At 36.5% G+C, this 13,754-nt stretch overlaps 1 pseudogene; it reads left to right on the forward strand.

The window, feature by feature from the left end:
• Positions 1–4,816: 4,816 nt before the first annotated feature.
• Positions 4,817–13,411, forward strand: LOC137725072 (cysteine-rich receptor-like protein kinase 6; annotated as a pseudogene).
• The last annotated feature ends 343 nt before the right edge of the window (positions 13,412–13,754 follow it).

Below are 13,754 nucleotides of genomic sequence, written 5' to 3' on the forward strand. Positions count from 1 at the left end.
TGAAGCTTCAGCTGTCCGGGAAGCATGCTTGCAACAGGTGTATCAGAACCTCCTACATTAAATCAGTCGCAGGAATACATTGCCAAGAAATGAAAATCAAACAAAATGGGCAACTCAGATGTTAAAAGAGAACACAATTATCTAAGATTCCCCAACTCCTTCAGACATATAAATTTTCTAGACTGAAAGAGAACTGATACTTCGAAATCTGTACCATGTAATTGGGGCTGTACACGGGCTCCATTTTGTACACCATCGTGTTGCGCAGAAGCAATACTGGAATCCTTAGTGTTTACAGTGGCTACACTTGCTCTGGATTGTCCTCCTTGTGCATTGTTATTATGCTACTTAAAACTGAATATTTGAAATAAAAATCATCAAACCCTAAAATTTCCAATAATCTCAAAAATTCCAAAACCCATTAAAAACCTCAATTTGAAATAGTAATCCAAAGCAATATAATTGCACATATTGCTAAAAGTGAAGGAAAAATGATCAGGAACAAACCCTACACAAAAACATATATGCAAATAAGTAGATATGACACACAAACACACACACGCATATATATATATACTAGCAATAGTGCCCGCGCGTTGCTGCGGGTCTTAAAACTACTGGATGTAAAAGAAGAAAACAGGCAGTACAAACTTGTAATGGATAGTTTGTAATTAACAGGTTTTTAGTATGTTCATGCTATTTAAACATAGAAAATATAATAAGAAAAAGAAGCAGAGTGTTGACAGAAAGTGATACACTAAAATTTCAACACGGTCGACTATTACAAATATATAAATTAACAAAATGCAAATCAAAACTAACCAATTCAATTAGATAATACTACAGATTTCATAGGTATTTGTTAAGGTGTAAGCTTAAGGCATTAAATTTATGCAAACACGTTTAAGTATATGCGTAATCTATCATAAATCAAATGTATACAAAATATGAAAAAATAAATGGGTAAATATGCTTTAAAATCAGTTCACAAAAAAGGGAATTAATATGCCATCACAACTTTTCATACCGCTATTTTATTTCTTAGGTCTCACCTTCAAGTGTTCTAAAATCGTGGAAGGTGTTGCATATGTCCTTTACTTTGCAAAAATGAAACATGCAAAACAAACAGCCAAATGAAACCTGTAATCATAAATTTTAGAAGCATCAGAACCATAATAACTTGTTGCTTCATACACCTTAATTCCCTTAAGGAAATAAACTTTGAAAGAAATGGAGCAACTCGAAAACAGCAACTAATATTTTTGGCGAAAAACCTCTTTGCTTACCAGCAAGAAAATATATTAAGGTATACGTTACAACATTTGGTTATCGGCAGTAGAAACACAAAACACTCTTCAGTAAAAAACATATAAACATCTAAAAAAGTCATTCTTATCCATGTAATGTGAGACTTAAACTTTTTAATGCATATTTCCAATATGTATAAATTGTTTTATTTTATATGATCAAATTTTAATCAAATTTAATCAAAAAATTCTAATCTAACTTGATATAATATATATGTCCCCAAGGATTGATCATATTACCAATTATCAAATCACATTCTCTGTTTCTCTCTCTAATATTTTTCTAATCAGTTTCCAACTCATTCTAATTTTTTTTTTCTTAGCCAATTCTTCGAATTGATGTAGTAAGAAAGATGAAACACCGGTTGAAAAAAATAATAATAAAACAAAGATCGATCTCATGCACTTAAAAAACAACAAACAAATATCAAAGCAGCATTAACATAATAATAACGACATATCAGAGGCACCAGCAGAAGTGGCAAATACTAAAAAAACAACAAACAAATAGAAAAAAAAAAAGAAAAAGAAGTAAGCAGGCAATCTTAATTTCCAAAAAAAATTATAAAAAAATAAATAAATAAAAAGAGAGGAGAGAAGAAAGACAAACATCCACAGTCGGCCTCAGAAGGAGAGGAGACGTTGGAAGCGGCGGGGAGGGAGGCGGCTCTTGTGATGTTCAAAACGACACCAAACGGAGCACTGCTTGTGAAGACCACAACTAACCCAAAACAAAATTATTACAGTTTCATCCAAACTAACAAAATTACAGAATAAAAACTGAAAGACAGTAGTTATGAATCACACCTCAGTTGTATAAAATTTATTTCCCAACGATCTAAAGACAACCGGCGCTTAAACAGAGAAGAAAACAGGAAACAGATCCGGCTAAGATTTGCGAATCCCAGACAAAGACGAACGCAAAAACTGCGAAATATTTACCTCCCGATCGCAACTCTAGAAATAGAGACCAATTTTATGAGGCTGGGCAAAACACCCACAACTCCAGGTTTAAAAAGATGCAAAACCCTCATCAAATTAGAGAACAGAAATAAGTTCCCTTAAAACACGAAAAGCAGGAACTTTCCCCCAATATTTTTCGATGCAAAGACCACAATATTTAAGAAGAACAAACAATCGCAGAAGAACATAGCTAGAATACTCTCGAACTCGAAGCCGAGATATCAACGATGACGGACGCGTGGAAAGAATGGGGCAAAATTGTCTTTCCACTGTACGAAGCAGGCAACAAAGCGGGAAGCGAGGAGAAACTGAGGGGCAAAAACGTCAGCTCATTGGTCATCCACAGTATCCAACCCCTACGAGTTTTAGTATATATGATATGCACCTGCGGTTGGAGGAGATGGAAGGGCCGAGCCCACCGGCGCCGGTGCCCATAAGGTAAGCGATTGAGTATCCCCTGCGATTGAAATATGAAACATTGTGAAAAGAGCGCATGTGGGAAAGAACAATATCAGCATGAATCACACAACAATCAAGGGTGGACAAATCACAAAAGTGACAACTAAAGGACACCTAACGGACACCCCCATCTCTCTCTGCAACAGACACCCCCGTCTCTATCTCTCTGCGATTGCAGAATTCCCTCAGGTTCCACGTAAATTTTTCCCATTTGTTTGAAAAAGAAAGGAACCCCGAGCATGCCATGCGTATATGCATGTATGTGTTAATCACTGATCAGTGTGTTATGGAGACTTTATGAAAAGTGATGGAGTCTATCACCGAAAAAAAAGAAAAGTGATGGAGTCATATCCTACTTTATGCTCAATCAGTGTTGGTGACTTGGTGATGTGTCTGGCTGTACCGTAAAATCATCGGCATGCATTATCTTGAGTACATAACAAGCCAAGATCATTTTCAGATTCTCTTCGTGAAAATTTTAGAAATTCATGAATTGTGTTCATTTATTGTATATCATGCAATTAATTTTCGTCAGATACTGTTTGTGTGTTTAATTATAAATAAAAAATTTAAAATGATTTTGGAGCGCACAATGTATAATAAACGGACACGATTCACAAATTCTCGAAATCCTCACAAAGAGGATCGGAAGAGGATTCGGATTCCATAATAAGAGCATCTCTACCGATCACCAAATTGCAAGGGCAATCGGGTTGAGTTACCTTTCATCCCAAAAAATACTTCTCCAACAATTCACAAAATAGAAGGCAATTGGGTTGAGTTGCCTTTCATCCCAAAAAAATACTTCCCCAACAATTCACAAAATAGGAGCCAATTAGGTTGCAGCTGTCCATTCAACAATTGCAAAGGGCCTGCGCCCTATTTGAAGCCCAGCAGACAGGAACAACTGAGTTGTTATAATTTTGTTTTTTTTATTGTCTAACGCGTGAGCTGTTCACCAACTCTCCTAGTTCCCCAACCACGTGGTTCTCTATAAGCCTTTGATTTAAAAAAATAAAAAATTCAATTCAACGGTTAAGATTAATCCAAATCTAAAAAATTTTAAAAATTACAAAAAACAAAAAATTAAAAAATTATTAAAAAAACTTACAAAGTTCACACTTTAAAAATCTTACAAAATTCAACACACATGCACATTAAACGTTTAAAATTACCTAAAAACCTACAGTGAAAAGATAATGATATGTGGGTATAAGACAAAGAAAATATTAAAAATACTAAAAAACTATGTTTGTGAATAGTAATCGTCATTGCCCTTACTCTTCTTCCTTCCAAATTGGTGGACTTGCACAAAGGCAATCACTATTTGGAGTGAAAAGTAAGGGCAATTTTATTGCCCTTGACTTTCAATTGTCATTGCCTTCAATCAACTGGTGGAGATGCTCTAATATTCCAACATTCCTGAAATGTATCTTCACCATATAAACTTAAAATTAGAACTGTTCAATTTATACGGTTTTGATTAGGACATTATATGGTGAAGATACATTATTCGAGAATGGTGGAATATGTGCATTTTCTCATGTGGGGAACACAAGTATTATCCTTATATATAATTGGATAAAACTTGCATCCCCATGTGGGGATGAACATATTCTCTCATAATCTCATTTGAGAATAACGTATCTTAATCGAATAAAATCAACTATTGGAACCATTCAATTTATTAATCTTCTTTTGAAGAGCAATCCTACAAATACTCATTTGAATTGGAGATCATTGAATCATAAAAAAGTATCAAAAAAACAGACAGTTCGTTATGAATATATTACTTGATACCTATATAGTCGATTTATTCATTACATTTGAATGACTTAAGAGTCAAGTCAGTAAAATGTATCAAATAAATAAACGGTTTAAAAAAGGAATGCAAGTAATATACACTCAATTTATTGCCAAGTCTTTCCACTCGTTGATTCTAGTCTGCTTCGACGTTGACTCAGGAGTCAGGTCAGTCACACGTCGCGTGCATTGACATTGTTATAAACTTGTAACTTAGAAACTTTAGCAAAACTTGACCAATTAATCGTCTTATCAAAATCCTAGGTTTTTCCATGCAAGGTGACATGATCCCTTTATACGCTCTCTCCTTACTTCTTATTGCATTGCCCAGTGCTAACACAGATGTCATCAACGATCCCTACACAAGAAGCTCCCGCCGCACCCTCACCGTCTCCTTAAATGCCACCACACCGTCGTCACTGCCACCTAATCAGCCTATGTCCGCGTTGCCACCGGTAAAGGTTGTGAGGGCGTTGACGACGGCAACGGCGACGGCATCAACGCCGGCAACAGCAAAGGCGTCGGCGTCGGCGACGTCATCAGTGACTGCGTCGGCACTGGTCACTCCGTCGCTGCCGCCGTTACCGGTGTCGCTGCTGCGGTCGCCGCCGCCGACGCTGCCAACCTTCATGACAAACAGATCTGGTAAATGATGATATCCTTCAAGCTTTCTACAATTCTTGTGACTGATAAAAATTGCTCGTATATAATTTGATATGCCACAAATCACCATGTTGAGTTTCATCTCACGACGTAAAAATATGAATCGTTCATTTTTACCTTCTCCTTGAAGGATGATTCTTACAGCAAATAATCAAAATAAAAATCGATTAGCTCTTTGATTATTGTTAGGTAGCCCCACCCAGAGATATATATTTATTATAATTTTGTATTCATACAGGAAGAAGCAAACCCTCATCGATGATCATCATCGTTGGTACTCTTGGTTCAGTTGCTTTCTGTTCGTTAGTTGTGGTTCTGGCCGGATGCTTCTTTCGCAAGAGACTCAGAACCGTCAAAGAGAGATACCACTCCAAACGGCAAAAGAAAAAAGGTCATTAATTAATAAAAAGATTTGAAAAGTATTTATATATTACTTCAATTTCTTAATAAATTTTTTATTTCAGATATCTAATATTTTGAGTCAATGTTTGTAGTTGGTAATGATATGAAGAAGACTGTCGAGTCATTGCAATTTAGATTGGAAACTATTGAAACTGCCACGAACAAGTTTTCAGATGATAACAAATTAGGTGAAGGAGGATTTGGTGCCGTTTTCAAGGTATGAAAATATTTATTTGCATGAGATCCTTCGCTCCACAAAATTATGGAGGCATTCCCACGCGAAAATAGTTCCTGATCATCACTATGTGAAAAAATATTCATGCAAAAAAATTTTTTAAAAAAAAGTGATCGTTTATGCATCGAAGTGTATAAAATCAAAAGTCAAAATAGGTGTGTGTGTATATATTATGAATCATCTATCTATTTACTATAATTGATTGACTAAATAATCTTAAATAGTTTTGATTACATATTATACTACATAATTAATAGTATTTACAACGCTTACTGCTTAATTAGTTCACATTACATATTGTAGGGCACACTTGGTAATGGACATGAAATAGCAGTAAAACGGCTATCGAAAAGCTCCACACAAGGTGTGCAAGAATTTCAGAATAAGGTGGTATTGGTAGCCAAACTTCAACAGAGAAACCTTGTGAGGCTTTTGGGATTTTGCTTGGAAGGAGAAGAAACCTTACTTGTCTATGAATATGTACCCAACAAAAGTCTTGACAATTTTCTATTTGGTTTGTGAATTTCATTTGACTAAATATTTTCCTTTGTTAATTACAATATATATATATATATATATATATATGTGTGTGTGTGTGTGTGTGTGTGTGTGTGTGTGTGTGTATGATTGGTTGTAAATTTTAGCTTGTCTTTGATAAATGTTATCCATGCAGAACCCAAGAAATGAGAGCAGTTGGCACTAGTAGAAAAACATGTTTGCGCGACCGAATTTTGCGCGACGCATAACATTTCGTTGCGCAAAGTATGTTTGCGAGACCAAAAACACAAAACGTCGCGCAAAAGGACTTTGCGCGACGAAACTTTGCGCAACAAAGAGTGGCGTCGCGCAAAACAGCTTTACACGACGCATTAGCTCCTGCGCCGCGCAAAGGTATTTTGCGCAACGTTAGCCTTAGTCGCGCAAAGTTCCGTCGCGCAAATGCCTTTTGCGCGACGTTTTATGTGTCGCGCAAGATCTTGGCACCAAACAAAGAATACTTTACCCTTTTTTTGCCAACTTTGCGTGACGTAGGCTTAAGAAGTGTATCTGTAAAAAAATCATAAAAATCGAAGTTAAAATAACCATTAAATTGTGATTTTTGGTTATAATTGATGAAATTTTTTGTCCCGTTACTTGATCTCTGAATGTTTTTTTTTTGCGATTTTTTGCGTATGCGATCTCAAAGTATATACAAACAAGTTTGACGGTTGAGTCATTGAATCTAATTTCGTACCCCCATCAAATTCAATGGTATATGTATTTGGTAAGTAGATTTTAATTTATATGTTTTGTACTACGTCGCGCAAAGTCCCTTTTTATTAATTTTTTTGTTTTTTTGCCCTTTTCCTTTTCTTTTAGGGTTCTTGCATTGCCTTTTTCTTTTGAGGTATTCACTTGTGTAAATATTTTAAATTGACGATCAAATCAGTTCATTATATTCATATAGGGTTAAATAGTGTAGCTGTAAAAAATCATCAAAATCGGAGTTAAAATAACCGTTAAATCGTGATTTTTCGTTTATAACCGTCGAAAAGTTTTGTCCCATTATTTGATCTCTACAAGGTTTTTTTTTTTTTTGCGATTTTTGGCGTATGCGATCTCAAAGCATATACAAACAAGTTTGACGGTTGGATCGTTGAAACTAGTTTCGTACAATGCGTATCCCGTCAAAACATTAGATTCACTAACACTTGGAGTATATTTATGCTTTCATCAAGTATAACATAAGATTTTGTGGTATCCACTTGTGTAAATATTTGAAATCGACGATCAAATGAGTTTCTTGCATTCATACAAGATCAAGGAGTGTAGTTGTAAAAAATCATCAAAATCGGAGTTAATATAACCGTTAAATCGTGATTTTTCGTTTATAGCCGTCGAAAAGGTTTGTCCCGTTGTTTGATCCTTGCACGTTTGTTTTTTACAATTTTTGGCGTATGCGATCTCAAAGCATATACGAACAAGTTTGATGGTTGGATCGTTGAAACTAGTTTCGTACAATGCGTATCCCATCAAAACATTAGATTCACTAACACTTAGAGCCAATACACTGAATAAAACAAAACATGTTCATTAAAAAAAAAAAAAAAAAAAAAAAAAAAAAAAAAAAAAAAAAAAAACATGGCAGAATGATGGAGCCTTCACAAAGGTTGTTTACGTGAAGCCCCACTACGTGGCAAAACTCTAGAAGCGGAAGGCATCGGAGCGGAAGGCATCAGAGCAGGAGGCATCGGAGCGGGAGGCATCGAAGATAGAGCATTCGAGGCCTCAATACTGGGTGGAACGCTAGATGACCCAGGAAAAAGATGCCTCTGGAGATAAGCCGCAAGCCTTTGACGGTCACTTTGAATTCGACCTTCAGATTCTTGCAGCTTATCAAGCTTCCTCTTCATACCCGTCGAATAGTTATTTGCAAGCACATGCAAACTTCTATTCTCGTACTTAAGCTGTTTGATCTCTTGCTTAAGATTTTCCACATCTGCCATCAATGATTCCACTTGACGGGATCGAGCAAGCAGGCGTTGGCCCATGTTGGACACAGAGCCCGCACACTGAACACTGAGAGCGAGGGACTCTTGAACGGCCAACTCATCGGACCGTCCTGAAAGCATCCTACTATCTTTGGGAGTAAGGAGGTTCCTAGCTACTATCGTAGATGTTGTTGCATCTGTCATCACGGAGTCTTCACCTGTAAGAGGGTCATTAGAAGATAAGAAAGACAGGCACCATACATTACCTTGACGCGGCGCAATCGGATCACTGCTGAGACTCAAATCTAAGCAAATGTTAGATGGGTTAGCCATTTTCAAAGATGTTAAAAGAGAAGGGTTGGATGGAGTAAAATCTCAAAGGGCCGGAGACGATTTTCACGGATGGGCACTCTTCAAAGTGTGCATGTTAGAGGTGATCGATCACCTCTATAAAGACTTTGCGACACAACCACTGATTCAAATTGAAGAGACACCACTCTTCAAATCTTAAAAGCCGGATTTTCCTGCATAAATTTCATCAACACTCTTCAGACACAATCTCGGCTTTTCAGATCTTTGACAAAGTTGAAGACGCGTGGAGGTTTGAAATGAGAGTAGTGAGAGATGTCTCACAGGGGATGGGAATGGACAGAAGAGAGCCGTTTGGCTCTGGGCTCGAGAAATCAAAGAGGCGTTTGTTCAGAAATCGAAGGGCCGCTTATTCAAAGATCGAAGAGTCATCACTATTTGAAGTTCAAAAAGCCGGATTTACTGGATCAAAACTTTTGTCGACAATGGTAAAAGAACAGTACCACCGCTTGCTATTGGGAAATCCCTATATATGTCGACCTTCATCTTTTATGGCAAGGCAGACCTGAAGAAAATGCCCAACTCTTCCTCACCTCTGAGGGCGCACTCCCAGCAAAGCCTCTCGAATTACTCAATTTTTTCTTCTTCCCCAAAGAAGATACCAGATGCCTGGAGTACAGATGACCCAGGAGGAAACGGTAGATCGAAGCATGTGGAGACAAGCACAACAAATACATGTGCTGATTCATTCACCGCTTCTTCAAAAGCAAAGGTATCTCATATCATCAAGGTCAAAAGCAAAAGTATCTCATATCATGCTCTTTCCCTGTCTTTTTCTTTGTCCTTGTTCTTACTCGCATGGCAAAGTGAAAAAAGCAATCAGCCGGCACTTGGAGTCAGTCTTCCGATCTGGGTCCGACTGCCTGGAATCTATTCCCTGGTTGCTTACCTAGCGTTGCTCTCGAGTAGTCATCTTCAACGGTTGATACACTTCCAGAGAAGGGACCACTTCTGCAAAGGGGAGCAAGTAAGGCAAGTGAAAATGATACATTGTAGCATGTGGAGACAAGCAACAACTGCATATGCTGAGCTATCCTCTAACCCTCTTCAATACGAATTGGAAAGATTGAACAAAGAAACAGATAAAAGGAGGAAGCTCAGACCTTCGGGGGAGACCAAAAGAATCCTGCTGCCCAGTTCAAGAGTAGCACAAAGGAAAATCAACGAGTGGAGGAGACCAAAAGAATCTTCCAGCCCAGTTCAAGAGTAGCCTGTGGAAAATCAACGATTGGAGGAAACCAAAAGAATCTTCCAGCCCAGTTCACGAGTAAGCCTGTGGAATCACCAAGATCAAGCCTCAATGCAATCACCAAGGAGAAGATGGAATTGAATAATATATGTAAAAAAAATTATTATGGGTTTTTGCATAGAAAAATATATTATTACGGGGTTTATGTGAAATAAAAATTGAACTTGAAAGGAGTAAAGTCACATTTTTGGTAAATTTTTTAATACTTAAAAAAAAAATAAAAAAACCTTGCGCGACGCTTTAATCGTCGCGCAAAACCACTTTGCGTGACGTCGAATTGTATACCTACGTCACGCGAATTGATAAATTTGATAGGCGCTTTTTTTATCAGGGTCCCTTTTTTTAACGCCTGGCGTTCGTTGGTAAGTTTTTCTACTTCCTATTACTTCCTATTACAATTATTAAAGTTAATTCAATTAACTAAAGTTGATTCAATTAACTAAAGTTTTTCTACAAATGTTGTCCCGAAGGTTGGACATAATCATTACTTCCTATTACAATTATTAAAGTTAATTCAATTAACTAAAGTTGATTTGAATGTGATGATGATGGAGATATTTGCATAGGTGATAGAATGACAATGATGTATCCCTTCACATTGCAAAGCTCATCCCCTCCGTTAGCAATTCTGGACAATTTGAGGTAACATTATAGACCACTTAATATTATATGCGGATAATTCCCTCTTAATCTAATAGACCACTTAATATAATTAATAGACCACTTGATTTTCCCTCTTTCTTTCCCTTTTTTCCTCTTTCTTATAGACCACTTAATATTATATGCGGATAATACCACTCTAATTAAAAAAAATGATTGTGTAAGCCCTTGACAACTGTAACTGGACATGAAGCATTTGTCACCACATGGATGATTGTGTGAGCCCTTCTTCCCTTTTTCCTTTTTTCTTTCCCTCTTTCCCTCTTTCCCTCTTTCCCTCTTAATCTAATAGACCACTTAATATAATTAATAGACCACTTGATTTTCCCTCTTTCTTTCCCTCTTTCCCTCTTTCCCTCCCGTATAAACCTCTTTCCTTCTTCCCTTTCTCCCTTTTTCTTTCCCTCTTTCCCTCTTTCCCTCTTTCCCTCTTTCCCATATATTGAATCCGAATTTGATTTTTAAGACTCATCTTTCTCCCTCTCGTTCGCAAGGCAGTGACGCCAAACTCGAAGCCGACGCAAATTAAGTGTATAGATGTCGTATTTGATCACTCGTCGTCGGAGCGTGACCAATGCGCCTCCTACACCCCTTACTGAGGCTACTCCTATGGGGCCCCAGGTGCCTGTCTCATCGACGTCATCAGTATCCATGGATTGGTCGAAACGTTGCATGATAATAGGAGGAATCGCTCGAGGAATTTTATATCTTCATGAAGATTCTAGGCTTAGAGTTATACATCGTGATTTAAAAGCTAGCAACATCTTGTTAGATGACGAAATGAATCCAAAAATATCAGATTTTGAAATGGCTAAAATGTTTGGAGTTGATGGTCAAACTCAAGGAAATACCGAAAGAATCGTCGGAACTCTGTAAGTTTCAACTTATCTAACCTTCGATCCTATTTAAGTTTCAACTTATATACCTTCACATATAGAATAGGACGATTCAACTGTACCTCATTAAAAAAAATAAAGGTACCGGTACCCTTTAATATAATAATATTTTAAAATTATCTTAGACCATTGATTAAGTTCAACAAATGATCTTAGTGTTAGATACGGTTTGTTTTAATAAAAATTTGAGGATTATTTAAGACTGTTAATTAAGTTCAAGGAATTATCTTAATCATAAACGTTAAGGATTATCTGAGACCATAGATTTAAGTTTAATGAATTATCATATACCATTGGTTAATTTTTTTTTATTTTATAAACGTGTAAATTACCAAGTGTAAATTACCATGGTTAGATTACCAAGGTTGTCAGTTACGGTGTGGATATTAGATTATATTGTCAATGTTGTATATTACAATTGTGTTGAACGTTATTTAATTACAATATTGACGTTAAAATTAAAGGGCACTGATATCTTATTGTTTTAATAAAGTACCATAGACTAACCCTAAAATATATTTGTTTTTTCTAACTAAAAAGTCTCAACGCATTAATTTTGTACATGCAAGTGGTTACATGGCTCCAGATTATGCAATAGAAGGAATATATTCAGTAAAATCAAACTTCTTTAGCTTTGGTATACTCCTGCTTAAGATCATCACGGGCAGTGGCGGATCCAGGATTTTAAACTCGGGGGGTCCCAATAATAAAGGTTAAAAAATTTATAGACAAAAATAACATTGAAAAGTTAAATATAATACATTTTATTCAAAAATCATTTGCATAACAATATTACAAGCTATAAAATCCTAATTCAAGCGTCCACGACGAGGTTTCATGGTCTGAAAATGTTCCATGATAGCTTCATTACCAATACATGAAAAAACATCTTTCTCAATGTAAACAACTAAGCTGTCACTCAACCATTGATCTTCCATTTTGTTGCGAAGTGGACCCTTAATGATATTAGAGTAATAAAATTATAATATGGGATTGGGTGTCGGATTTAGAATTTTAGGGTTTTGAAATCTGAGGAGTTGGGGATTGGAAATTGGATGAATATGTTAAAGCTGGGCATTGGGGGAAGCAGAAAAGAAATTTGGGTGAATATGTTATTGGGCATTGGGGGAAGCAGAACAGCGGGAAACGGGGGAAGGGTGGGACAGTGGGGAATGATGTGGGTTAGGGGAGGGATTTAAAATAATGGGCAAACACTTTGGGTGGGATTTAAAAAATAATTTAAAACAATTGGCCAAAACTCTGTTGTTTTGGGCCAATTATTTTCTTTCTTCTCCGGTCATCTTCTCCGACAAGAAGATGTCGTACCTGCAACCTGCACTGCACGAGGGGTCCCCAGAAAATTTCTAGTAGCGATTTAGGGTCGTCGAAGGGTCCTGGGACCTCTCAGGTCCCTCTGTGGATCCGCCACTGATCACGGGAAGAAAGAACTTTTTAGGCTTTAACTGCCGTTTTCCTACACTTCTAGCACACGTAAGTATTTAATAACTTGGTATAAGAATTATTTATATATACATCATTATTCCCAAATTATTATTTGGCTAAGCTATCAAATATTAGAGTAGTATACTATATTATAATTACATCCTTAAAAATTATTGTTTTACAGGCTTGGCAATCATGGAATGAAGGAAAAGGGTTGTATTTGATAGATCCAATACCGTCGAAAGATTCGTGCAGGCCGGATCAAGTTTTGAGATACATCCACATTGGACTATTGTGTGTTCAAGATGATGCAAACAGTAGGCCGACCATGTTATCAGTTGTTTTAATGTTGAAAACTGAAACTATTGGTCTTTCCCAAACCTGAGCGACCGGCATTTTTTACGGGAAGATCTGCAAATATGCAACATCAAATAGCTGCTAATAGTTGCACCATCAATGGTTTAACAATTTCTGATGATCTTCCCCGTTAAGGATAAATTATAAATTATATGCTTGTATATACGGCCTAGATCTCGCATTCAACCCCTGTATACATATTTCTCGTTCAAGTGACATTTTTTGTGAGACTGATAATGAATTATGAAGTTAGGCAATTAAAATGTTGAACCTTTTTATATTATTTATTGTTAAGAGTGAAGTTGGCAATTCTTAATAGAATGTCTGAATTTGTAATGTTTTAGACTAGTGCATGTTTTCGGTTTAATTATGTTAATCTAAGTTTGTCTTTCGTACTCTTAATCACATAATGTCAAACTTCGACAAAAAAATCATATAATGTCAAACGTTTCAAAGGCTTCTACTCGAGTAAGTATG

Source organism: Pyrus communis, chromosome 2 (genome assembly GCF_963583255.1).
Source record: "Pyrus communis chromosome 2, drPyrComm1.1, whole genome shotgun sequence".
NCBI lineage: Eukaryota > Viridiplantae > Streptophyta > Magnoliopsida > Rosales > Rosaceae > Pyrus > Pyrus communis.